This window comes from Miscanthus floridulus, chromosome 4 (genome assembly GCF_019320115.1).
Source record: "Miscanthus floridulus cultivar M001 chromosome 4, ASM1932011v1, whole genome shotgun sequence".
Classification (NCBI taxonomy): Eukaryota; Viridiplantae; Streptophyta; class Magnoliopsida; order Poales; family Poaceae; genus Miscanthus; species Miscanthus floridulus.
In genome coordinates this window covers 7,085,029-7,112,760 of record NC_089583.1, presented here as the reverse complement: position 1 = coordinate 7,112,760, position 27,732 = coordinate 7,085,029, and the positions used below count along the sequence as shown (strand labels likewise).

The 27,732-nt window shown below is 48.3% G+C and overlaps 1 pseudogene; it reads left to right on the top strand.

The window, feature by feature from the left end:
- The first annotated feature begins 857 nt into the window (after positions 1–857).
- LOC136547982 (protein G1-like) lies at positions 858–12,012 on the top strand (annotated as a pseudogene).
- The last annotated feature ends 15,720 nt before the right edge of the window (positions 12,013–27,732 follow it).

Here is a 27,732-nt window from a genome sequence, read left to right as displayed (position 1 = left end):
CTACACTTTATCCCTGTATTTAAACGAGGCCTAAGCTATGTACCCGCACCATCTGCGGAAAGATTTTTTATGCAATGCCGGTCGGTCACAGGCTCACAGCATGCATGCAGCATGCACATTGACGAGACGCATGCCAAGTCTGCCGGGCCGGGGTGCTGACTCTGTCTGGCAAGGCAGGAGCACGGGTCACGGGGACAGGTCATCATCACACGACTGCCAAGCCTGCCGTCTGATCGATCGCAGCGACCATGACGCCGGCCATGGACCCATCGACGACGGCCGGGCGCCCGACGAGCGAGCCGCCGCGCCGGATCATGTCATGTCGTCGTCCCCCCACCCCCAATCGGCCAGTCAAATGAAGAGATCCATCGTCACTGCTGCACTGCAGACTGCACGCGTTGGCAGACGATGGCATGGCAGCTACAGAAGCAGCAGCACAGAGCCAGAGCGTCGTCCTGCTCGATCCATCGACTTGACGTGACGGCAGACGGCGCGTGCCTCGCGCGGCCGAGCCCCTACAGCTCCGCCGCCCCGCCCCGCGCCCGCCTCCCTCCTTCCTTGCACGCCCCGTCGACGCGTCACCACCTAGTTAGCCTACTGCCTGCATCGTTGCATGCATGCCAGCCATCCCTGCACCTGTGCGTGCATGTCTGCCGCGGCATCTTCGCCTTAGCTAGCTCCACGCCATTGGCAGCTGCGTCACCTGGCTAGCAAGCGACTAGCTGGCCTCCTGACGGCCGCGGCCCGCTATATATATTGAGCGCCCGGCCGCACTGTCCCCCGCCGGCCGGGAAGCTCGCTCGTCGTCAAGCCCTCGCTCGATCTCTCTGCAGCTAGCTGTTCCCAGACACGTACATATGTCGACGAGCGGCGGCGGCGCGCGGTCGTGGCACACCTTCACGCGGTACCTGGCGGCGCACCGCCCGCCGCTGGAGCTGTGCCGCTGCAGCGGCGCGCACGTGCTCGAGTTCCTGCGCTACCTCGACCGCTTCGGCAAGACGCGCGTGCACGCGCCGCTCTGCGCGGCGTACGGCGGCGGCGGCGGCCCGGCGGTGGCCGCGGCGCCGTGCCAGTGCCCGCTGCGCCATGTTAGAACCAGGCGTTGCCCTGGATCCTCGAGCTCAGGCCTCGACGGCGACGCGCCGCCGGCGTGGTGACCACGGCGACTAAGTGACAGATGGAACAAGATCGTGAGAGAATAATGCGCCGCCAAAACATCGCAGCTTCTCCGACCTCTATTGTTTCTTATTTATAATGATAGATGGGATCACGGAACATGTCTCCGCATATCCCCACGCCACGCCGCACACCGTGTGCCACGCCGTTTCACCGCGACGCGCACCACGTGCTGCGGCATACGTCGTGATGCCTACCGACTGAGAACTCCATATCGTGTCGTGCCAAAGCACGCCTCTGGCCACGCCGAATCTGCTAACTCGACTAGACTCCTATGACTTGACGACTTAACAACGAAATCCTAACCGAATGATGCAACAGTTTAGCTAACAAAACACCCCCTAAACCTGTTGCAGCTCGACGACGCCCAATTCATTCCTCAGCTCCAAAAACCTGACACGCCCAAGCGCCTTGGTGAACATATCGGCCAACTGATCAGCAGTTCCAATATGATCAATCTCCACCTTTCTTTCTTCAATGCACTCACGTAGGAAGTGATACCTTGTATCAATATGTTTGCTCCTGTCATGATGCACTGGATTTTTGCTCAGTGCGATCGCGGACATGTTGTCCATCAGGAGCTTAACCGGCGTCTCCTTTGTTCCCATCAAGTCGCCCACTAGTCGGCTCAACCATATCCCTTGACATGCTGCTGCAGCCCCTGCAACGTATTCGGCTTCACAGGACGACAACGCCACGATCTTCTGCTTTTGCGAAGCCCACGTGACCAAGCTCTTACCAAGAAAGTAAACAACCCTAGTAGTGCTCTTCCTGTCCTCTACATCACCGGCGAAATCACTGTCACTGAACCCAGCAAAAACGGTTTTAGTTCAGAGTTTCTTGCATACTTGCAGCCAAACCTCATGGTTCCCTTCAGATACCTGAGTATGTGTTTTACTGCAGCCCAATGTTCTTTGCCTGGAGCTTCCATATATCTACTCACAACACCGACCGCGAAGGCTATGTCCGGTCTAGTGTTGACAAGATATCTCAAGCTCCCTATGATGCTTCTATATGCTGTAGGATCCACAACTTCTCCCTCATTCTTCTTGTTGAGCTTGAGCCGAGCCTCCATGGGTGTTGCACAAGGATTGCAATTTGTCATTCCCACAGACTCCAAGATCTTGGTTGTGTAACCACTTTGGCACAAAGTGATCCCATGTTCTCCTTGCTAGCGTTTGGAGAAGGTTGCCGGTTGAAGGTTTCGTCGGAACATTGAAGAAAGGAGAGCGCGAACTCGAGCATCGTCGAGATGGGTTCAGGCACCTCGGGTGAAAAAGAATCCATGGACCGGGCATTCAATCAAGCCATGGGGAATTTGGTATGGCCGCTGCTGACTCGTACGAATTATCAAGAGTGGTCGTCTCACATCCAGAGCAATCTAGAAGGGATGTTTCTTTGGGATGCCATTGATGAAGCCGATTCTGCAAAGGTGGAGAGACGTCGAGATCGCTTGGCACTCGGTGCCATGCTTCGCGGCGTGCCACAAGAGATGCACTCCATGCTCATGAACAAGAAAATGGTGAAGGAGGCATGGGAGGCAATCAAGACCATGCGTCTTGGAGCAGATCGTGTTAAGGAGGTCAATGCCCAAAAGCTTCTGGCTGAGTTCGAATCCATCGAATTCAAGCCAGGAGAGGCCATTGATGATTTTGCAATTCGTATCACAAAGCTCGTCACAGATCTGTGAGGGCTTGGGGAGGAGAGCATCACCGACGTACGTGTGGTGCCATCTAGGTACAGTCAAGTTGTGGTGGCGATTGAGATGTTCAAAGATCTAAAGAAACTGTCGATCGAGGAGCTTGTGGGTCATCTTCGGGCAGCAGAAGAGAGGTTTGTGATGAGGACATGACACCCATGCATACGACCATGTTTGGTGCATGGTATGGAGGGGTAGGAGGCTAGCAAGGGTGTCCAAGTCAAGAAGGAGGCCCAAGGCTAATTCGGTTCGAGTCCCAGAGGTGGAGGCCCAAAACAACTCAAGTTCGAGCCCGTCTCGGAGTCCAGGAGCAGCACATACTAAAAACGACGCCCAGGTCGCATACGGTCTCCCTTTTGGGCATTCTTTATATGGATTGAAAGATCATTTCATGGAGCTTCCATTGGAACCAGTCCCACCTTAAAATTCAATGGGAGTCAACAGGAATCATCAAAACAAGTGGACATCCAACAGAATGATTTCGAGTCTGCCTCGACCTTCAGGACCAGTCTGCCTTAAACTGGTCACCCAGAACACATCCGGACTCCGTTTTCGATGATCCACATATGGTTGGAAAGCTAATTTGATAAGCAAGCCAATCCAAGTGGTCTTACATGAAAATCCCTTCATAATCAACGGGAATCGTCAAAACAAGTCAGCATCCAGAATCTGCCAGGGTGCTCTTCTTTTGGTCCGTTGGACCGTGTATCGTGTTTGGGCCCATTGGGGGGCGCGTCCAGGGTAGATGACGACCCTAAGACCTTTATAATCATACGCCACCACCATTATTAGGGTTTGGGTTTTGCTTAGATTATTTTGTCAAGAACAGTTTTGCCGTTCATCGGTTTGTGAGACCCCAACTTCATGAGATAATCATTCATCTGCAATTTGGTTGCGATCTTTCTTGTTCTTGCTTGTGTTCTTCGTTGCATAGGCAGGGATTAGCCTTCTTGGCGAGGTCAACCTAGTCCGTGACTTGGTTGATAACTAGAGAAGCTGTGGTGCTAAGATTGCAGGGTTCGATCTTTCGATCTGAAGCCGGATCGGTGTGTCATTCTCCGCCACAACGATAGTTACCATCATCTGACGGAAGATCGGGATCCCCGTCTCCATTAAGTGGTAATCAGAGCTAAGGTATACCGTCAGGTTCATATTTATTCCCTAGTTTGAGTGTTTCACATTCGTCCCATAGTCCAGTGCCATACTTATTTTTCCTGTCCTATAATCTTCCACGCCATAGCCTTTGCATATTTCAGTTTCAGAGTCCGTCGTGTTGAGTTTGTGTCCTGGTCGAGATCTTGTTGCTGGTTAGGTCGTGTTAGAGTCTAGTTCGTGTGTTTTCCCCATCATTTCCATCAAATCTTTGCTATTGTGACTAATTTTGTGCACATTGTTCCCGTTTTGTCCTCTAATTCGGAGCCAATTCTTAAAACTGGTCTAGTTTTCACATACGAACTCCGATTTCGACGTTCCATATATCAAAATCGATCAGAAATTTTTTTTGGATCCGTCCATCCCCACATTGTCGGGGTTTGAAAATTTTAGATTGGTCAAAAAGTGATCACAAGATCCTCTTTTCGTTGTCACAAGGTTTTTGTCGATTTTGAGCAAGTTTTCTGAAAATTTCACAGACCACGTCTTTCACTTGTTTTAGCTCATATTTTATGTGGTTACTTCTTTTGTGCTCCTAAGTAAAGGAAAAATATCAAAAAAATAAAAATAAAATAAAATAAAAAGTCGAAATTTCCCAAAAAAACAACGACAGCCCCAAAAATAAAAAAAGAGGGGCAAAAGATGAACAATATTTAGAGGAGCACATAGAGAAGACCAAAGTGAGTTGTGTTAGCGTGTGCTATCTAGTTCCTTGTTTGTGTTGCTGTTTCTATCCACCATACTTATTTTTCATACACCTGTCATTTTGCTATCCACCATACTTTTGTCACACACCTGGTACTTAGAACATTTTAGACCAGCAACGAGAACAAGTACTTTGGACTATAATTCAGCATTACTTTCTGTTACTAACTTATGTGCCAGATATACATATTACTCTTTGTGTGCCTTACAAGGTCCATAAACTCTTCAGATTAGTACAGACAAAGGGCCTTGCAATCTTGATACAACTGCCTCACAGGTATCACGAATCAGCCGCCGGTTGTACTGTCCACTACTTGTATTGGTAAGAACTTTGTAAGAGCTTGGTAAGACGCTTCCACTTGCTGTGAAAAGTGACAACACTACAACCACGTAGTCATTTGATAGGGATAATACTTTTGTGTTGTTTTTTGCTGTCTTCTAACAATGATAGGTTGTTCGTATCCACCGACTTATGATGGTATAGGTGCTGACGAGTACATGGAGTGGGAAATTGCCATAGATAACATATTTGCTACTCGCTTTATGTGTCCAAGGAGGAAGGTAAAAAATGCAGCTAGTGTTTTGCAACATTCTGCTTTATCTTGGTGGGAGTCTTTAGATCCTTCTGATAAACCTCAAACTTGGAATGATATGAAGCTTCTTATGCGAGAAACCTTTGTTAATCCACATCCTATTTTAATTTCATATGATGAGGTGTACCATTTAGAGGAAGAGTCTATTGTTATTCCTCTTGCTATGACTAACCTTCTATAGGATAATATTCATAAGCGAGAGGATGACATGGAAGAAAATGAGGAGCTCACAACCTCATATGCAAATTCAGAACCATCACTTCACAATGCACCTATTACTCCTGTTGAGAACACAGGTAATGCCCATGATGCTACACTCACGGAAGGTGAGAATTGTTTTAATGTACTAAATTTTTTCACAAACCTTGCTGTCATAGAGCAATTGTTAGTGGAACCCTCTCTTGATTTATCTCTGTCCCATGATAATTTGCTTGAAGTTCCTTGTAATAAAGATGAATTGGTTGATGATGCTTCAGTTTTACATATTTTGGAACCAGTCACTAGTGCTAAAAATAAACATGTTATTCATATTGCTACTAAAACTGATGAGTTCAAACTGTTGTCTTCTTTACATACTTTGGGTTACATTGAATTTGATGTTTTGTGTAACCTAGATTGTTTGGAGGAGAGCCTTTTTAAATATGCTGATTTGCCTTAGTTTTCTAAACACACATATCATGTTATTAGCAGATATAACAACAAGGGACAATATATGATACATCGAGTATACATTCGTAATAATATGAATTCTCCTTTTGTTGTACAAGATTATGATCGTTTAGAGGGCAGCTACAATAATACAAACATTTTCTCATGTTCCTCAAAGAAACAAGTTCACTTCTAAGAAGGGGAGCATTGTTGGTTGCTACCTATGTCTGTTCAACCATCTATTCCTGCATTGTCTTTGGTTAGTTCTAATCTTTTTGCAGGACAGTGTTGACATACATCGTGTGCATTCGGATCATGGAGTCTACATGCTTACTGAAATTTTTATGCGAGATGACATGCTAGAAACTTGGAAACATGGTCACGTTCTTTCTCATAATTATTTTAGTTTCCTTTGTCCTCGCAACCCTGTTCTCCTTTATATTGTGCAGGATCAGTTTCAAGCACAATCGATGTCGATGACGGCTTTTCGTCAAGAAGGGGAGGATGATGAGGACATGACACCCATGCATACGACCATGTTTGGTGCATGGTATGGAGGGGTAGGAGGCCATCAAGGGTGTCCAAGTTAAGAAGGAGGCACAAGGCTAATTCGGTTCGAGTCCCCGAGGTGGAGGCCCAAAACAACTCAAGTTCGAGCCCATCTCGGAGTCCAGCAGCAGCACGTACTAAAAACGACGCCCAGGTCACATACAGTGTCTATTTTGGAGGTTCTTTATATGGATGGAATGATAATTTTATGGAGCTTTAAATGGAACTGGTCCCACCTTAAAATTCAATGGGAGTCAATGGGAGTCATCAAAACAAGTGGACGTCCAACAGTAATAATTTTGAGTCTGCCTCGGCCTTTAGGACCAGTCTACCTTAAACTGGTCGCCCAGGACACATCCGGACTCCGTTTTCGACGATCCACATATGGTTGGAAAGCTCATTTGATAAGGAAGCCAATCCAAGTGGTCTCACATCAAAATCCCTTTAGAATCACTGGGAATCATTGAAACAAGTCAGCATCCAAAATCTACCAGGGTGCTCTTCTTTTGGTCCGTTAGACCATGTATCGTGTTTGGGCCCATTGGGGGGCGCGTCCAGGGTAGATGATGACCCTAAGACCTTTATAATCATACGCCGCCACCGTTATTAGGGTTCGGGTTTTGCTTAGATTATTTTATCAAGAACAGTTTTGCCGTTCATCGGTTTGTGAGACCCCAACTTCATGAGATAATCATTCATCTACAATTTGGTTGCGATCTTTCTTGTTCTTGCTTATGTTCTTCGTTGCACAGGCAGGGATTAGCCTTCTTGGCAAGGTCAACCTGGTCCGTGACTTGGTTGATAACCAGAGGAGCTATGGTGCTAAGATTGCAGGGTTTGATCTTTCGATCTGAAGCCAGATCGGTGTGTCATTCTCCGCCACAACGATAGTTACCTTCACCTGACAGAAGATCGGGATCCCCGTCTCCATTAGTTGGATCCCTCGATGGAGCAGGTGATAGAGAAGACTGGCAAACTTCTCCTAACAGAAGAGGAGTGGGCAGCTAGGAATAAACAACGTTTGTCGGACTCGACCTCGTCTTCTGGAGGCAAAGGCGGCGGGCAGTATGTGAAGAAGGAGCGATCTGGATCCGGGGCATGCGGCGGTGGTGATGCATGTGACTCCGGTGGGAAGCAGCTCACATCGATGGGAACCCCACGACGGAAAGGTAGATGTCGCATGTGCAACATCTATGGGCACTTTGCAAAAGAGTGCAAAACAAAGGCAAAAGAAGAACGACAAGAGGCTGCTCATCATGCCAATGTCGAGGCAGAACCAACTCTAATGGTGGTGCACGTTTGCAACATCAAGAGGCTGAGCACGCTGGTGACGCAGCATGTGTTCCTGAATTAGGAACACGTATTCCTGGCGGAATACCACGAAGGAGCGTGGGTACTAGACACGGGTGCCACGAACCATATGACAGGGCACCGAGAAGCCATGGCGACTCTGGACAAGACAGTCCGGGGCGTAGTAAAGTTTGGTGATGGGTCAATAGTGGAGATTCACGGGATTGGTGCTGTAACGATCACCGAAAAGAACAACGACCACCAAGTTCTCATAGAGGTATACTTTATTCCATCTCTTAGGTGCAATATTGTTAGCCTTGGTTAGCTTGAAGAAGGGGGATGCCGGGTTGAAATCGATCACGGTATTCTAGAAGTGTTTGAGCGACTGCAGGGTGGACAGGAAAAGCGTGGAGTGTTAATTAGGGCGGAGAGGAAAAATCGCTTGTATATCATGAAAGTGAATCTTACTTTGCCTGTATGTCTACTAAGCAAGATGGATGAAGTGGCTTGGCTATGGCACGCATGGTATGGGCATCTCAACTTCATATCACTTCATGATCTCGGTGTGAGAGAGATGGTGGAGGAATCCCAACAATCAGTCAAGTTGAACAAGTTTGCGACGGTTGTGCACTTGGGAAGCAACATCGCACTCCTTTCCCTCAAGTTTCGGCGTACCGTGCTAGTGGAGGCCTTGATCTGGTTCATGGTGTTCTATGTGGACCGATCACACCGCCTATGCCAGGTGGAAAATTGTATTTTCTGTTGATCATGGATAATCACAGCCGCTACACGTGGCTGGAATTATTGGCAACCAAGGATGAAGCGCTGAGCAGTTTCAAGAAGATAAAAGTGGGAGCTGAAGTTGAATCAGGCCATCGTCTGAGGGCGTTTAGAACTAATCGGGGTGGTGAGTTTAATTCCAGTATGTTTGTTGCTTACTGCAATGAACAAGGGATCAAGCGGAATACCACAACGCCATACTCTCCACAGTAGAATGGAGTGGTGGAATGATGCAATCAAACTATCGTGGAGATGGCTTGATGTCTCTTAAAGAGTATGAGTGTGCCAGGAAAATTCTGGGGAGAAGCAGTAAAAGTAGCTGTCTACTTGTTGAATCGGTCGCCAACAACGAGTTTAAATGGCAGGACTCCATTTGAGGCTTGGTTCAGGAGAAAACCGAGTGTGCGGCACCTTCGTATGTTTGGCTGTACGGTGTTTGCAAAGCGTACAGGGTCGAGTGTAAATAAACTGGCAGATAGATCGATATTGGGGGTGTTCCTTGGTTATGAATCGGGGACCAAAGGCTATAGAGTGTATGATCCAGTCAACAAGAAGTTGATAGTGACTAGGGACATGATTTTTGATGAGAAAAGAAGATGGAATTGGGAGGAGAAAGCAGCAGGCCAGAGCGAATTGGCACCACAGTTCTCAGTCGTGTATGTAGATGAAGTGATGGATGGCGCTGTTCATGGTCCAACAATAGAGCTGACATAGCTCGATGATCAAGATCTTGATGCGGGAGTGCCGTCTTCACCTGCCACAGCAATTCCATTAGAGGGGGGGGTGCTCCGAGTACGCCACCTCACATGCCAACCGGGTCAATTGTGGGATCAACACTGTAGTCAGCACCACAGATACAATGGGCGACACCACCGACAGGAGCTTCAGTTGATTCAGAAGGCATTCCAATGAGGTACAGAATGATACCCGATTTGCTTGATTCCACTAATGAAGTTCAGGGGTTTGAGTATAGTGGCTTGTGTTTGGTCGTCTCTGAGGAACCAGCTACAGTTGAGGAAGCGTTGTCAAAGAGTTGCTGGAGACAGGCCATGGAGTCTGAAATGAAGGCAATCGAGGACAACAAGACATGGGTGGTTAGTGATCTACCAGCAAATCAAAAGGCCATTGGGTTAAAGTGGGTTTTCAAAGTTAAAAAAGACCCAACAGGTAATATTATCAAGCATAAAGCAAGGTTAGTGGCAAAGGGCTATGCTCAGAGACATGGAGTAGATTTCGATGAGGTATTTGCTTTGGTTGCCAGAATTGAAATAGTGAGGGTGTTGTTGGCGCTTGCAGCTCAAAGTGGATGGGAAGTACACCATATGGATGTCAAGTTGGCATTCTTGAATGGAGACTTAACTAAAATAGTTTATGTTCAACAGCCTCTTGGTTTCAACATGGGTAATGGAGGAAAAGTACTGAAATTGAAAAAGGTGCTCTATGGCTTAAAGTAGGCACCTAGGGACTAGAATGCGAAGCTTGACAGGAGCTGATAGCTCTTGGTTTTGTGAAGAGCAAGCTCGAACATGCTGTGTACAAGAGGAGCAACAAGAAGTCTCTCTTGCTTGTCGGGGTTTATGTCGATGACTTAATCATTTCCAAGCCAAATGTCAGTGACATTAAAAATTTTAAGTAGGAAATGAAGAAGAAATTCAGTATGAGTGATCTTGGGTTGTTGAGTCACTACTTGGGAATAGAAGTGAAGCAAGGAGAACATGGGATCACTTTGTGCCAAAGTGGTTACACAACCAAGATCTTGGAGTCTGTGGGAATGACAAATTGCAATCCTTATGCAACACCCATGGAGGCTCGGCTCAAGCTCAGCAAGAAGAATGAGGGAGAAGTTGTGGATCCTACAGCATATAGAAGCATCATAGGGAGCTTGAGATATCTTGTCAACACTAGACCAGACATAGCCTTCGTGGTCGGTGTTATGAGTAGATATATGGAAGCTCCAGGCAAAGAACATTGGGCTGCAGTAAAACACATACTCAGGTATCTGAAGGGAACCATAAGGTTTGGCTACAAGTATGCAAGAAACTCTGAACTAAAACCATTTTTGCTGGGGTTCAGTGACAGTGATTTCACCGGTGATGTAGAGGACAGGAAGAGCACTATTGGGGTTGTTTTCTTTTTTGGTAAGAGCTTGGTCACGTGGGCTTCAGAAAAGCAGAAGATTGTGGCGTTGTCATCCTATGAAGCCGAATACGTTGTAGGGGCAGCAGCAGCATGTCAAGGGATATGGTTGAGCCGACTAGTGGGTGACTTGATGGGAACAAAGGAGACGCCGGTTAAGCTCCTGATGGACAACATGTCCGCGATCGCACTGAGCAAAAATCCAGTGCATCATGACAGGAGCAAACATATTGATACAAGGTCACTTCCTGCATGAGTGCATTGAAGAAGGCAAGGTGGAGATTGATCATATTGGAACTACTGATTAGTTGGCCGATATGTTCACCAAGGCGCTTGGGTGTGTCAGGTTTTTGGAGCTGAGGAATGAATTGGGCATCGTCGAGCTGCAACAGGTTTAGGGGGTGTTTTGTTAGCTAAACTATTGCATCATTCGGTTAGGATTTCGTTGTTAAGTCATCAAGTCATAGGAGTCTAGTCGAGTTAGCAGATTGGGCATGGCCAGAGGCGTGCTTGGGCATGACACAATTTGGAGTTCTCGGTCGGTAGGCGTCACGACGTATGCCGCAGCACATGGTGCGCATCGCAGTGAAACGGTGTGGCACACGGTGTGCGGCGTGGTGCGGGGATATGCGGAGACATGTTCCGTGATCCCATCTATCATTATAAATAAGAAACAATAGAGGCCGAAGAAGCTATGATGTTTTGGCAGCGCATTATTCTCTCATGATCTTGTTCCATCTGTTACTCAGTCGCCGCGGTCACCACGCTGGTGGCACATCGCTGTCGAGGCCTGAGCTCGAGGATCTAGGGCAACGCCTAGTTCTAACACGCCAGGCGTTCGAGGAGCGCCACAGCATGCGTGGGAGTGGGATCTGGACTTTGTCGTAGTCGCAGCAGCCCGCTGCCGACGGCTGTGGCATCGGCATCGGCGACGCGGACACCGCCAACCCCTTCGCCGCGCGCACCGTCAGGCTGTACCTACGCGATATCCATGATGCACAGTCCAGGGCGTGTGGCATCTCCTACAGTAGGAAGAAGAAGAAGCAGGGCAAGCAGTAGGATGGCGCCGCACCTGGGTGCGCCCGCCCGCACATGAACGCCCAACGACGTTAATGCCTGCTGCTACTCTGCCACACGCACCACCTCCACCACCACCGCCACCGCCGTACTGCCTCGCCGGTGTGCCCTTCGAGTTCTATGACTACGGCACCGTCCTCGAAGGAGTTACCACCTAATGGTGCACCTGGTTTCTTCCTGCCATCACTGTTCAACACCTTCAGCTAGCTATAGGGCATGCATGCTGCATGCCATGTTGCCACCATGTGTGCCATGCTGGTCCATGCTTGAACCTCGAAATGAGAATCCATGAGTTTATGTACGTGTGTTCAAGGACTTTATTCATGCGCTAGAGTGTTATAGCTTTCAGTTGGTGAATATGACATAATTTGGACAAGGATAACACGCGATCCATCGCGCGCTCATGGAGCATGCAACCCATCCTCCCCGTGGTCTTCTTCTTCCTCATCGCGCACATCCTCTGTTGTCCCCTCTCCCGCTCTCCACCAGCGGCGCCTCCCGCCGCCTCGCCAACCGTTCATCCCTACGTCCTCGACCCCACCCTCCTCTAACTACAGGATGGCGCACCAGCGGCAAACCTCGCCCTGCCCATATCCCCGTTCACCCTAATCCCAGGGCAGGGCACCGGCGAGGTCGGCCATGACACCCCTGCCGCTGACCCCACCCAACTGGTTGTTCCCGCCACTCGCTCGGCGGCGCCCCTGCCACCTTGCTCGTCGCCCCACAACCCCGCCTCCCAAAATGTCTTCCAAGGCCACTGAAGGTGGAGATCTCCTTACCTCGCTAGAACCCTAGCGCCGGCGAACTCCTCATGTCCGATGCTAGCGAGCTCCTCACCGGAACCCTAGCAGCCCTCTTTTCTTCTTCGACTACGGTGGGGATGCGGGTGCGAGTGCAGGCGTGACACGGTCATGACATCACGCGACCCATCACGTATTTGACTTTGTGATATAATTTCCTCATTGATGGCGCACTTCCCCCTAGCTATTTATTTTATCTATATTTATCTTTCAGGTGATTTTGGTACTACCTATAGCACATAAAATTGGTGTTCTTTAATTTATATTTCAGTGTGTTCTTGGAGTTGCGTTACAGACTGTTTCATTCCTAGTTCTGTTTACCTTTTTTTTATGAAAAGGCAGTAGACAACAACTACTTGAAATTCAAGAGCTATTTGAACTCAAGCTAGCTAAATCATTCAACTCGTGCTTACTGCTCACATCGAGATTGGAAAAAGCTGCTCAAAAACTAAAGGTGATTGTGAAGTGTGAACATGTCTCCGTTTAAACCATAAGTAGAAGCTCATAATTATAAATCTTATAACATAGAGATCTAGCTTTTTTTATGAGTACAAGGTGCACGCAAACTCACCCTTATGAAGGCATGCACGCAAATCCTATCCCGATGAGCATCTTTGAAGACTGAGCCAGCTAGCAAACCCTCAAGATTGACAAAGTCACCATAGGTGCCTCGCTGTTGATAGAGCATCGCTGCCAGGGACCAATACTAAAGCAACTTATTGTAGAGCAAAGGCATGATGTTTTGGAAATCCCGCATATCAAGAAGTTAATTGCCGAAGGGCGTGGTCCTCATTTTGGTATTGATGATCAAGGTGTAGTGAGGTTCAAGAACAGATTGGTTGTTCCATCAAGTGAGGAGCTTAGAAGAAAGATTTTGGATGAAGCTTATCATTCCAAGTTGTCCATCCATCCAGGAAGTAACAAAATGTATCATTATTTGCGTCACTTGTATTGGTGGTCCAATATGCAGCAGCATATTACCAAGTATGTCGCGGAGTGCGATACTTGTGGTAGAGTTAAGGCATACCATATGCGTACACCAGGATTTTTGCAGCCCTTGCCTATCATTGTTTGGAAATGGGAAGATATTTCCATGGATTTCGTTATGGGTTTACCCCGCAGTCCAAGGGCTATAACTCTATTTGGGTCATTGTGGATCGCCTTACCAAATCCGCTCATTTTCTCCTAGTGGATACTAGATATTCAGCCAAGAAGTATGCCAAGTTGTATTTTGACCGGATTGTGACCCTGCATGGAGTTTCTCTTACCATTGTCTCTGATAGAGGGTTAGTCTTTGTCTCTCATTTTTGGGAGCAACTCTAGGAATGTCTTGGTACTAGTCTCCTCAGAAGTTCAGCTTATCATCCACAAACTGATGGTCAGATAGAAAGGGTAAATCAGGTACTTGAGGATATGTTGAGAGCTTGTGCTATTTCTTTTCCTAAAAAGTGGGAAGAATACTTGAACTTAGCTAAGTTTTTTTACAACAATAGATATCAAAAAAGCATTCATATGGCACCTTTTGAGGCCCTGTATGGTAAGAAATGTAGAACACCACTTAACTAGGTTGAAGTTGGTGACCATGGATATTTTGGGCCTGACTTTATCAAAGAAGCTCGAGAACAAGTCAGTATTATTTAGAGCCATTTGAAGGTAGCTCAAAGTCATTAGAAAACTTATGCAGATAAGTGAAGAAGGCCCTTGCAATTTGAAGTTGGTGATCATGTGTATCTCAAGGTATCTCCCATGAGAGGTGTACATCGATTCGGTGTCCGTGGGAAGCTATCCCCTCGCTATGTTGGACCTTACAAGGTTTTGGCCAGTGTGGTTCCACTGCCTATTGTCTCCAACTTCCAGACATTTTGTCAGCAATACACAATGTCTTCCATGTTTTCCAGTTAAAGAAATGCTTGTGGGTCCCCGATGAAGCGGTGAAAATTGAAGGACTTCCCCTCTAGCCCGACTTGTCTTATATTGAGCATCCTGTCAAGATCTTGGACGAAAAAGAAAAAGTGACTAGAAACAGTGTGGTGAAGTTCTATAAAGTTTAGGGGCAAAATCCCTATCTTGAAGCATTATCCCCACCTTCTTTCTAGTTACCGAGGTAATTGTTCAAATCAAAATGTATTTCTTATCTCTTTTCCCACACTAGGCACATGAAATCTCGGGACGAGATTTTGTTTATGGGGGGTAGATTTGTAACACCCTCAGTGTTACACTATAAATCATTTGCTAAAACATGTCATGAGCATCATGTTTATGTGTTAATGCATGTAATAAAGAGTGTAGATCAATTTCCATAACTCAAATCCAACATAAGACTTGGTCAATTTCTTAAGTCTGAAAATAGATTGACAAAGCTATGTTTGGTAATTTTTGCTTAGAAATTGGGTTAAGGAGTGGTGTGGTGTTATAGTTAGTTTTGGTAGCTTATTATATCCTCTAAGGCATAGCAAAGGTGGTCTGGGGATTGGATCAATGGTTTAGTTTTTTTGAACGCTTTAAAAACCATGCACAACACGTTCTCAGTCTGTTTCCTCTCGTGGGTGGGGTCACCGCATCTCTGGGACGCGACATCGTTGCCTTGGGTGCTCCGCATGCGTGCACACTACACTGCTCGGTCGGCCACCGTGGGTGGGTCGGCCTAGCTGCACGATGCTGCTACCACGCGGGCCCGGTGCCCTAGCCGCTGTGCCACCCTGATGCGTGGGCGTCCCATCCTGCTGTTGCACTGCTGCTCTGCTACTGCCGCTGCATCGCATTGCCTCTCCTTGGCCCAGTTGGGAGCCATCCGCACGTGGTCGTGCGCGCCACCGTCGCTTTGCCATTTATGGCACTATGGCCACGCGAGCCACGCCGGTCGGGCGCGTACGCTTGTCGTCTTGCACCGACGTGTGGGACTCCTGGTCCCACCGCTCACGTCCTGCCTAGGCACACAACCACACCACTACCGCCGTCCGCATTCCCCTGTCTTTTCCTGTACCACCGCTACTGCGCCACGATAATACCTGGGCACATGAGGCACCTCTCATTAATACTGTACGCTTGCACCTGCGCTCTCTTGTCCTCTCACCGCCTGAGCCTCCCACAGTCTTAATGATGGCTGGTAGGGCACCAATTTGGCATTTCCACCCTGGGAGCCGTTAAGGCCATGCTTGGCCATGGGTGCGGATAGCTCACTCACCATTTGCCCACTGTCCAATTCATTGTACCACTACTTTTGCCTAGCTCCTTCGTTTGCCCCACGCACCTCAGCCTAGTCGCTACCGGCTCGCCTTCATCGCTGACATGACTGTGTCACTGCAGTGCGCCACCACCAAGCTTGGCTACACGTGGTTGGTTTCCCTTAGTTGCCCTCTGCCCCAACCATCACTTCAGATAGACTCGTAGTACGTCATTAGTGCTTAGCCACCACCTCTACTGGCCTGTTAGTGCTGTAGCTTGCCGGGGTGGCTGCGTCGCTGTCGTGGGTGGTCGTGAGCGGTGGTAGCTCACTCTGGTTCACCCCATGGCTCTGTATCATTGCGATTGGGTTAGTGTTAGGGTCGTAGGTGGTGTCGGCTCGTTGGTGGGGTCGGCGTAGGTTTCAGGTGGCCGACGCACCGCCTTGTGTGATCGCCGCCACGCCGACGTGCGTAGGGACAGCCGAGGACCTGGATGTTGTAAAGATGAGTTGTTGTGAGGGCTATTTTGCTTAAGTGCCGACTACAGGAATAGGCCGCATAGTAGTCACCTAAATAGCAGATAGAGTGGGGGTGTTTTCACAAAAGTACCAGCGCACGTGGGCTTCCCTGCCGCGGGCTACCTCCGCGCGTGGGCCACCGCACGTTTGCAGGTGCGCACATGGACTCCTCTGCTACGGGCCGCCTTGGTGCATGTGTGGGCCATGCCACTCGTTTGTGGGCCACGCGGGCTGAATTTATTTTTCATTTTTCTAGAAAATAGAAATAGTTTTATATTTTACATTCTAAGTTGAACTTTGGAAATTGATATCAATTCATATAAGTATCCAAAAATTGTGAAATAAATTTTGTTGAGTTCCTAAAAATGTTGTCTATCTGATAGTATGGTTAGTTATACATGTTTGTGTTGATGCTAAGGTCTATTAAATCATTTGAAAGTGTTTAATGTTATTTAGATTAATAATTGTAGGAATTTTTGTGGCAATTTGGTAATAGCTTTGGCCATGAACTTTTTATAGTAGGTTCATTAGATTATTATGTGCTCACTGTAATTTTTGTAGCCTTAGAATAGGTTGAGAAATATGGTAGCTAGTAGTCCTTATTTTAGTATATATATTAAATCGGTAATAAAAACAAGGATGCCTTTAGTTACTAAGATAAGGCTTGAAAGGTTTCATACCTGTTGAGTGGGAATAATAGGTAACTTAGCATCTTATTCATTAGAGTTAGCTTAGTAGCTTGGTAGATGTATTCTTATTTTAAGAGTTGCTATTGCCGTATTACTAAGTGTTACATCATCATTTCATGCATGTAGATAACGAGTTGATAGAGTTCGTGACCGCGGGTGAGCCAGAGTATGAGGAGATAATCAAGGAGTATGAGGAGGAGATCCTCATCTAGGAGGGACCTTTGGAGCCACCAGCTGCTGACTTTGCTAACACCACGCCTGCCCAAGGCAAGCCTAAGTGCATAACCCTTATTTTGAATAATCATGGATGTGCATTTATGTTACAGGCATTTTATGGAAACTACATGATATATAACCTACCTATGAGTCCTACTAGCATAGGTCGAGTAGCTCCTATGCTTAGGATTTTCGGTAGCATGAGTAACCTGCCGTTACTCACAATAGGTGATTATTATTATCACTGTTATGATAAAAAGGTAAAAGAAAAAAATGGAGACCGGGCAGGGATATGGTATGGGTATTGGTGGGTCTAAGAGGTTGTGTCCCGTGGCCAACGAGGCATAGCTTGGTTACACTATTTTCCCTGTCCGTGTCTGTTAAGGATCGGCCATTGCATTAGATTCTAGTCATGTCATAGACTTATTATTCTGAGCACATACTTGTTTATGGGAGCAGGGAAGGCTCGTTGCTCTCTTGTCATAGGTTCCGGCTCTTTCTGGACCGACTGATTGGAGGCAGGGATGGTGGAGGTCTAAGCACCACACTGAGTCTGGGACTCAGGTGTGGGGCTTAGAGTCCAAGTTTGGATGGGGACCTAGACCCCTTGACAGAAGAGTGATGGGTTGGTCCTGCTTGTGCCTAGGGTACAAGCGGGGCGTGTGTTTCGGGGTACCCAGCTGGGCTCATTAAATCATGAATCGCTGGGTAATCTGGTATGACTTATCTACAATCTAACACCATAGTAAGAACTAGAAGATGAAAGATGGTGAAATGGATCTGTTTGCTCAACTCTTGTTTGAAAGTAGATTGCTTTCCGCAAAAAGGAAACCCAACAAACCATAAAGTTTATCATATCCTTTAGAGTCAGGAAATTATTCCCACTAGTCGGGTAAGTCTTGCGAGTACATTGTGTACTCAGGGTTTATTTACCCTTGTTGTAGGTGCAGCTTGAGGAGTAGCTGTTGTGTGAAGGATTCTTTTGGTGGGCACAGACGGATCCTTGTATATTATCGATAGACGTTTATTGTAATTCTGCTGTTTAAATTCTCCACTCTGAACTTGGTACTATAATAATATATTTCTAAGAACTCTGGTTGTATGAAATGGACTAAGTATTGTAAACTCGTTCTCATTATTGAATCCTAGAGGCAAAACATGGATTATTCGAGTTTTTCCTTAGGGTGTGCTCGACGGAATCCGTCCGATGTAGCTTGCTTTCAGGGTGCTTAGTGTCTGGTGGAAGACGAGCGCCTCTAAAGGTGTGTTATTTCAGGCTGTTCTGCTATAGGTGGTATTAGAGCCAATAATGAGTCTGCGAGTTTCATAACTCCTTTCAAAACCTAAAATTTGACCAACAAAAGTTTTGCGAAAAGTAGGATGTGATGAAATTATATAAATAAGTATAAGCCCTAGCAATATGCTCTATCTAGGATAGCGGCACTGGTTTTATCTAATCAATTTTCTATAGGTACACTAACTTACGTTGCGTAACAATTGTTTAGCAAAGCAGAAAGTGAGTGTGCGATGTGCCAAAAATTTTACGAATACCGCTATATTGCGGCTTGAGTTCATGAGTAGGCTGATGCATGCATCATGAAAACATAATCTGGTCTAAACTAAACTTCCCCCTACACGTATAATTTAGATTAGTGAATTGATAGAATAATCTAAAAGAATGCTTTAATAAAAGTCTTATCATTCCTCTAAATCTCTTGTTCCTGATCTGGAGGGTTGTCCCTAATGGTTGGTTCCTATCTGTTTATAGATAAACCTGAGGTCTGGTCATGGGAGTACCAGCGCTGGGGTGGACCCAGGTCATAATAGTCGCGGTGAGGGCATTGGCAACAACAATGGGGAGATCCACGAGGCCCCGCTTCTAGCTCCTCCTCCACCACCGTCGCCTCCGATGACTCATTCAGAGATGATGGCGGAGATGTTGGTTGCTCGTCGTGAGTCTGCCTATGCCATAGAGCTGTTAGCACAGGCTATCGGTGGCTTCGCCCGTGGAGGCAATGGCGGGAATGACGGTGGTGCCTATGGTCCCGAGGGACCCTGTTCTTTCTAGGATTTCTTGAAGACACACCCACCCATGTTTACACCGACTACTGAGCCTCTGGATGTAGAGCATTGGCTTTGTATTCTAGAGCAGAAGTTTCTGCTACTCACTGTAACTGAGGAGCAGAAGGTGCGCTTTGAAGCGCAATAGCAGTTGGGTTCTGCTAGTGCATGGTGGGACACGTTCAATGCCATGCAGCTGGTGGATCACCGTGTGGCTTGACAGGAGTTTACTACTACTTTTAGAGAGTATTACATTCCTGTTGGTGTTCTGAACAGGAAGTTGATGGAGTTTCTGGACCTAAGGCAAGGGAGCATGTCTATGATGGACTATGTAAACAAGCTCAACCATCTGTCATAGTATGCTAGGACTCATGTTGATACCAAGGAGAAGAAGAGGGACCATTTCTATCGTGGCCTCTCTTATAGTCTGCAGAAGGAGTTGTACATAGGGAACTACCAAACTTTCAGTGCTATGATGAATGCTGCTATTGCCATGGAGGCACTTCAGCGTGACTCTTAGGCTGAGTGGAAGTGCGAGCGGGTGATTACTAGGTCTTCTAGTCACCCCTAGGCTCAGAAGGTATAGGTTATCAGGCGGGTGCCTAATCAGTCTTCAGGTGGGTAGTCGTTTCGCCAGCCTCAGCAAACCTACCAAGCACCTAGCATTCAGTACCATGCACCTAATCAGCAGGTGCAATAATAGCAGCCCAAGGGACAGCAAGTTCTGCCTCATCAGGGGCAGAGGAACAAGCCTAGTGCTTGTTTCAAGTGTGGCAAGGAGGGCCACTATGCCTAGGAGAGTCCGTAGAACTAGCCTCACAGTCTGCTCAGCCCTCAACTAACTCCTGTTTGATGAAGCGAACAATTATCAAGAAGAAGGTGCCAGTATGCCGCTCTAGGCAAGTTAATTTCACTAAGGCTGAGGAAATCTTGCAAAATGAACCAGTGATGGCTGGTATGTTTACCATTGATTCCCACCCAACATATGTGTTGTTTGATTCTGGTGCATCACATTCATTCATGAGCATGGGGTTTGCACAAAGTCACAATATATCTCTTATGGCTATATCTATTGCCTATAGAATCAGTACTCTGGGTGCGCAATTCTATGTTAATACTCAGATAGACATAGTTGGATTAGTGTTAGACACTTACACTTACCGCCTCTAGTTCATGATGCTATCCGGGCAAGGCATAGATGCAATTCTGGGCATGAACTGGTTGCGAGTATATGGGATAGTCTTGGATCTTTAGCAGAGAGTGGTTGAGTTATGGCTTCTTTCTTTAGAGGATAGGATGTCTCTTCTTATGCCCTTAGATCCAGCCTTATCAGTTGCTGCTCATGTTGAAGCTTCTCCTGATCTTGCCTCTATTCTGATGGCCTATGAGTTTCCAGATGTCTTTCCTCAAGATCTACCTGGGTTGCCCTCGGATAGAAATGTGGAGTTTTCCATTGAGTTAGAACCTAGCACTGCTCCTATTTCCTGGCATCCCTACCGCATGGCTCCTAAAGAATTAGCAGAAATGAAGAAGCAGTTAGAGGAATTATTGGAGAAGGGTTTTTTCCGTCCTAGTTCTTCACCATGGGTGTTGGGGACCAATATTACGGTACCCAAATAGGAGGAGCTAATGACCATCAACTTTGATTCATCCACATGACCAAGAGCGCGATTACACTGTTTGTCAGGCCACTTCTCGTTCGGTCACTGAGACCATGGGCCCTGCCTCGCCCAACCCCCAAGAGCCGGCTCCGCCTCACTCGATGTCTGAGGGTAGACTCTGCCTCACCTGACGTCCATGGACTGGCTCTGTCTCGCCCGACATCCAAGGGCAGACTCCACCTCGCCTAACATCTTAGGATTGGCTCCATCTCGCCTGACCCCTGGGGGCTGGCTCCGCCACCCGACGTCTAGGGGCTAGCTCTGCCTCGCCCGATGTCTTGGGACTGGCTCCGCCTCGCCCGATGTTCAGGGGCTAGTTCCGCCTCACCCGACGTCTACACAATGCTCCTTCATAATGACGTGTGCAGATAAGGCAGGACACTCAAGTAAATCATAGTACCGAGGACCATACCCTACATGCCTATAGGAAAGTACCATCAGGATATGACAGGATGGGCACTTTAAGCCCTTCCAGGCATGTTAGAGCCCGAACAATGTTGTAGGCGTCGACATTTGTCTTACAGTGTTATGGGCGCCACCATCAGCCCTCGAGCGTGGATCCTCACATAAGCATACGACAACCACTACAATCTAGGAGGAAACTCACATCATCTATAGTATGGGCGTGCGGTCACTGCGTCATCTGCTCCTTGTAGGGTCATGGATTAGTGCCCTGGTCCATCGCGTCGCCCAACGAGATGGGATGGGACATGACCACTTGCTGACAAAGCAAGAACATGGCATCATCAGCAAACATGTACCCAGCATAGAGCTATCCCTGGCATGGTCTGTGGTTTCAGCAGGGCTGGCATAGAGGAAAAGGAAGACCCAGCATCTCTAAAGCACCTCCCTTGTCTCTAGTTTTTCTTCTTTCTCCCATCTGTAACCCCTGCTTCCCCTTGGCCTTTAAAAGGAAAGGCAGGGCACCCTACTAAGGGGACTAGAAAACCACATCACACAACACACCATGCATCACATCACACATAGCAGAGCAGCAACCAAGCGTTCTACATCCTTTCGACCTTTCCATCAGAGACTTGGGACCTGTCCCTCTCTTGCCCTTTTGTACCCCCTACTATGAACTTTTTAGTGCAAATAACATGAGCAGTAGCCACGAACTAGACATAGGGACATTCTGCCTGAACCAATATAACCCTTGTGTCTTTTTAGCACACCATCTGGGCCAAATGCGCAATAATACAAATTTACTCATTGGTGTTTACTCGAAATACTGGCAGTTGGCGCGCTAGGTAGGGGCCTTTGCATGTTCTGACATTAACATCAGGCCGTGGATGGCTTGCCACGGAATCAGCTGGGTTCTGGGCGCACTTGTGTGGTTTGGGGACCTAGACTTCATCTTCACGGTGGAAGGAGAACTGGCGTGGACACCCATCATCATTCAACCCTTCCACCCCACCAGCCTCGATGTGATGGCCAAGATGCTCAAGGAGCTGTGGCTCACCAAAGAAAAACCATTCTCACCAGAACACATCATCCAGAGCGCCCTGATGGTGCTCCCGTTTGGTCTCCGCAACGCCGCGGAGACCATTGGTCACCTTGTGGCCTAGCGCATGATCCCATCCCCCACGAACAACGAGTTTGTGGGGGTGATCGAACACATCATGGAATCCCTCCATGACCTCCTCATAGAGAAGCTAGGGTTGCCCTCTAGTTCTGACTCCAGCAGGGGGAGCCATCACCCCTCTCGTGAATGCTTCATGATGGGTACCCCCGAGGGATGCATCAAAAGCATCCCCGAGGAGGAGGCTACCCTAGCAAACAACCTCGGCGATGAGGCCGAGGGGGAGACAATGGCCCCACCTCACATGAGGGTGGAGTAGCTAAAAGCCTAACACTGAGAGATCGAGGAAGCGTGACTCTAGCCGGAGCAAGAATGCGCGAAGCTCGATCGGGAGATCGAACGCCATGGAGATGGTGGGTGCGCACGCGGCATGGCCTATGATGTAATCTAGAGGATCATCGCTGATGATGAAGCCCTCCCTCGCTTCATCTAGGCAAGCCAGAACATCACCGCTATGGTGGCCTTGCTTCATGATCTTCTAGAGGCAGCAACGCCCGAGGACCATCGGACAGTAGGCCGAAAGCTCATTGTCTCGATGACGCAAGCTCAACGCCAGTCAGCGCATGCCCTCGAAGCACCTTGGCAGGGATGCATCGGTCCTCCAGGAGCCGCATGGGAGTAGGTAACACACCATGGTCCTAGTGCATCAGCGTCTCAGCCGAAACCGTGATGCGTGTAACACCCTTGACGCCCACAGATGCGCCTACGATGACCCGAGAGAGGGAGCCAGACATGGCTATCACCCTCGCCATGGCGGACGCTATGATAGTGGTGAGGACCAAAGCCCGAGCCCTAGCCTACTAGGGCCTCAGGTCTTCGGCCAACACATCCTCAACGCTGCCTTCCCGCCAAGGTACTGACCACCAACCAATATCCTAAAGTACTCTAGGAAACAAACCCCAGACTATGGCTTGAAGACTATCGGCTTGCCTCTCAAGCCGGTGGTGCAGATAATAATGATTTCATTATCCGTAACCTTCCATTATTCTTGGCCGATTCGACAAGAACCTAGTTGGAACACCTTCCGTCCAATGGAATCCAAAGTTGGGTGGACTTGAAGGAGATCTTCATGGGAAACTTCTAGGGCACATACAAGCACTCTAGAAACCCATGGGACCTCAAGAATTGTTGGTAGAAGGCCGGAGAAACCCTCCATGGGTACATCCGGTGCTTCTCCCATCAATGCAACGAACTCCCTAACATCACCGACATTATAGGAGCTTTCCTATCTAGGACCACCTATGAGTCTCTGGTTCACAAGCTAGGATGTAAGGGCCCATGAACCACCAAGGAGGCCCTAGACATCACCACTAGCCATGCCAAGGGCAAAGAAGTGGTCGGAGTGATCTTCGATCATCTCGATGGCAATGCGAAGCAGGACGAGGACCCCAGCAAAGGCACTTCCAACCGTTCCGCCAAAAAGAAGAAGAAGAACCAATGGTGCGAGGGCTCGCTCATGACCGCCACTGACCGCAGGGGTGGTCAGAAGCCTGCGGAGGGAACTCTAAACCACTTCAAAAAATTACTCAAGGGGCGATGCCCAAACCATGCTTTCCTGGTTAAGCATCTGTACAAGGATAGTAGCCTCATGCAGCGGTTCTTGTCCAGAGGCTCCAACAAAGGGGAGCATGGGAAGGACCCTGCCCCCACCACGGATGATGATGAGGAGAAGGATGATGGCTTTCCAACACCAGATGGCTACCTCATGATCTTTGGAGGATTGAAGGCCTATGACTCTAAGTGCCGCCAGATGATCGCTCGCCGCGAGGTCTATGCGACCGAACCAGCCACACCCGCCTTCCTCCGGTGGTTAGAATCCACCATAACCTTCGACTAGACTAACCACTCGAATAGCATCCTACAATTGGGGAGATATCCACTCGTGGTCGATGCAATCATTGGTACAAAGCATCTCACCAAGGTACTGATGGATGGAGGCAGTGGCCTCAACATCCTATACGACAAGATGCTCGACGCCTTTGGCATTGACCGAGCGCGCGTTCGGCCAACTAGAGCACCTTTTCATGGCATCATGCCTAGAAAGCAAGACATGCCACCTGGGCAGATCGATCTGCCCATCACCTTTGAGGGTCCGTCCAACTATAGGACCGAGGCTCTCACCTTCGAAGTGGTTGGGTTCCATGGAACTTACCACGCCATCCTAGGACAATCATGTTACGCAAAGTTCATGGCTGTCCCCAACTACACCTACCTCAAACTGAAGATGTCAGGCCTAGGTGGGGTTATCACCGTTGGCACCTCCTTTCAGCGCACCTACAAGTGTGACGTCGAGTGCTGCGATCACGCCATAGTGATTCTTTCCTCCAAAGAGCTCGTGGCCCTCAGGGAAGAGGTCACCGAAGAAGCACCCGACCCCAAGAGGTCGACCAAGTCTTTCGAGCCAGTAGAGGGCTCTAAGGAGGTTCTCATAGAGCTCGGTAGCTCCGAGGGCAAGGTGGTGCACATTGGCACCACACTTTTCTCTAAATAGTAAAACACGCTCGTCGACTTCCTCCGTGCGAACAAAGACGTCTTTGCATGGAAACCCTCGGACATGCTAGGCATTCTGAGGGAGGTCACCGAGCACGCCTTGAAAATCCACCCAGGCTTCAAGCTAGTGAAACAACACCTGTATCGCTTCAATGAGGGGAAACACAGGACCATCAGCGAGGAGATCGCAAAACTTTTAGTGGCTAGATTCATCAAGGAAGTGTACCACCCAGAGTGGTTAGCCAATCCTATTCTTGTATGAAAGAAGAGTGGGAAATGGAGGATGTGTGTTGACTACACTGGTCTCAACAAAGCATGCCTAAAGGATCAGTTTCCTTTGCCGCGCATAGACCAAATAGTCGACTCTACCTTGGGGTGCGAAACCCTATGCTTCCTTGATGCGTACTCAGGATACCATCAAATCATGATGAAAGAGTCTAACCAGCTCGTGATGTCTTTCATCACCCCCTTCAGATTGTTCTGCTATGTCACAATGCCGTTTGTCCTAAAGAATGCTGGGGCTACGTACCAGCGGTGTATGCTCAAGTGTTTCAAAAACCTCATCGGGCAGACCATTGAGGCCTACATCGACGACATCATGGTCAAATCCAAATAGGCTGACCACCTCATAGTCAATCTTGAACAGCCTTCACGAAACTCCAAGCAAACGGCATCAAACTCAATCCCAAAAAGTGCATTTTTGGGGTCCCAAGGGGCATGTTGCTCGGTTTCATCATCTCTGAGTGTGGCATCGAAGCCAACCCAGAGAAAATCTCATCCATCATGAGGATGGGCCCAATTCAGAACATAATGGGGGTATAGTGGGTTACGAGGTGCCTCACCACACTCAACCACTTCATCTCATGCCTCGGTGAACAAGGTCTCCCCCTTTATCGACTTCTGAAGAAGGCTGACCACTTCGAATGGATGTCCGAGGCCCAGAAGGCACTTGACATGGTTAAGCAGCTTCTAACCGATCCTAGTTCGTCCAACTGATGGAGAATACATTCTGCTCTACATATTGGCCACCACGCAAGTTGTCAGTGCCGCCCTGGTAGTGGAGCGGGAAGAAGAGGGGCACGCCCTCAAAGTACAGTGCCCTATGTACTTCATCTGTGAGGTCCTATCCGACTTAAAGACCCGCTACCCCCAAATCTAGAAGCGCCTATACACCATCCTCATCACAAAGAGGAAGCTACGCCACTACTTCGAGTCACACCTGGTGACGGTCATGAGGTCCTTCCCCCTTGGCGAGGTCATCCAAAACTAGGATGACATAGGGAGAACTATGAAATGGGCACTCGAGCTAATGGGTCAAGGCATTACTTATGTCACCCGAACGGCCATCAAGTCCTAGGTGTTAGCTGATTTCATCACAGAATGGACCGAGGTCCAAATGCCACCGGCGGTCATCGATCAAGAGTACTGGAAGATGTACTTTGATGGATTGCTAATGAAGAAGGGCGCCGGTGTAGGGCTAGTCTTCGTGTCCCCCCTCAGGGTATGCATAGGGTACATGGAGGTGCTCATCAATGGCCTACGCATTGCCATCGAGTTGGGCATTTGACGTCTCGATGTTCGAGGAGACTCCAAGCTAGTTGTCGATCAAGTCATGAAGGAGTCAAGCTACCATGATGCCAAGATGGTGGCATACTGCCGAGAAGTCCAACGGCTAGAAGACAAGTTCGACGGTTTCGAACTCAATCACATCCCAAGGCGCCTCAACGAGGCAGCCGATGCACTTGCAAAGGTGGCATCTGGTAGAGAGCCAGTGCTAATAGGTGTCTTCGCCAGTGACCAACACAAGCCCTCAGTTCACTATGAGGGGTTAGAACAGGCCAATGACGATTCGCCCAATCCAGGCTCAGGGGCTAACCAACCATCGGCTCTGTCCAACCCTGAGGTCATGGAGCTCAAAGAAGACCCAGCGACAGAGCTTGATCCTCTGGTCTACTAGAGGGCGCTCTGCCTCGACTACCTCCTCTGTGACACACTGCCAATGGACAAGATAGAAGCTCGATGACTCGCACGTCATGCCAAGTCCTTTGTTCTTGTGGAGGGTGAACTCTACAAGTGAAGCCACACTGAGATCCTACAGCGCTGCATCCCCATCGAACAGGGGAAGCGTTTGCTGAGTGATATCCATAGTGGGATCTACGGTCACCATGTCATGCCTAGAACCCTAGTCGGAAACACATTCTGATAGGGCTTCTATTGGCCCACTGTAGTAGCCGACGCCGAGCAGATCGTGCGCACCTATGAAGGGTGCTAGTACTATGCTCGGTAGACTCACCTCTCGGCCCAAGCACTCTAGATGATCCCCATCACATGGCTGTTCATGGTCTAGGGGCTCAATTTGGTTGGACCTCTCAAGAGGGCACCCGGAGGTTACACCCACTTATCACCGTAGACAAGTTTACAAAGTGGATAGAAGCTCGGCCGATCTCCATGATCAAATCCGAGCAAGCCATACTGTTCTTCCTCAACATCGTCCATCGCTTTGGAGTCCTAAACTCCATCATCACAGACAATGGTACATAGTTTATTAGAAGGAAGTTCCTTCAATTCTGCGATGAATACCACATTCGGATCGATTGGGCTGCCATCACGCACCCCTGAACAAACGGGCAGGTTGAACGCGCAAATGGCATGGTCCTATAGGGCCTCAAGCCTAGGATCTTCAACCAGTTGAACAAATTCGGTGCATAGTGGGTCGTCGAGCTCCCCGCGGTACTCTAGAGCCTAA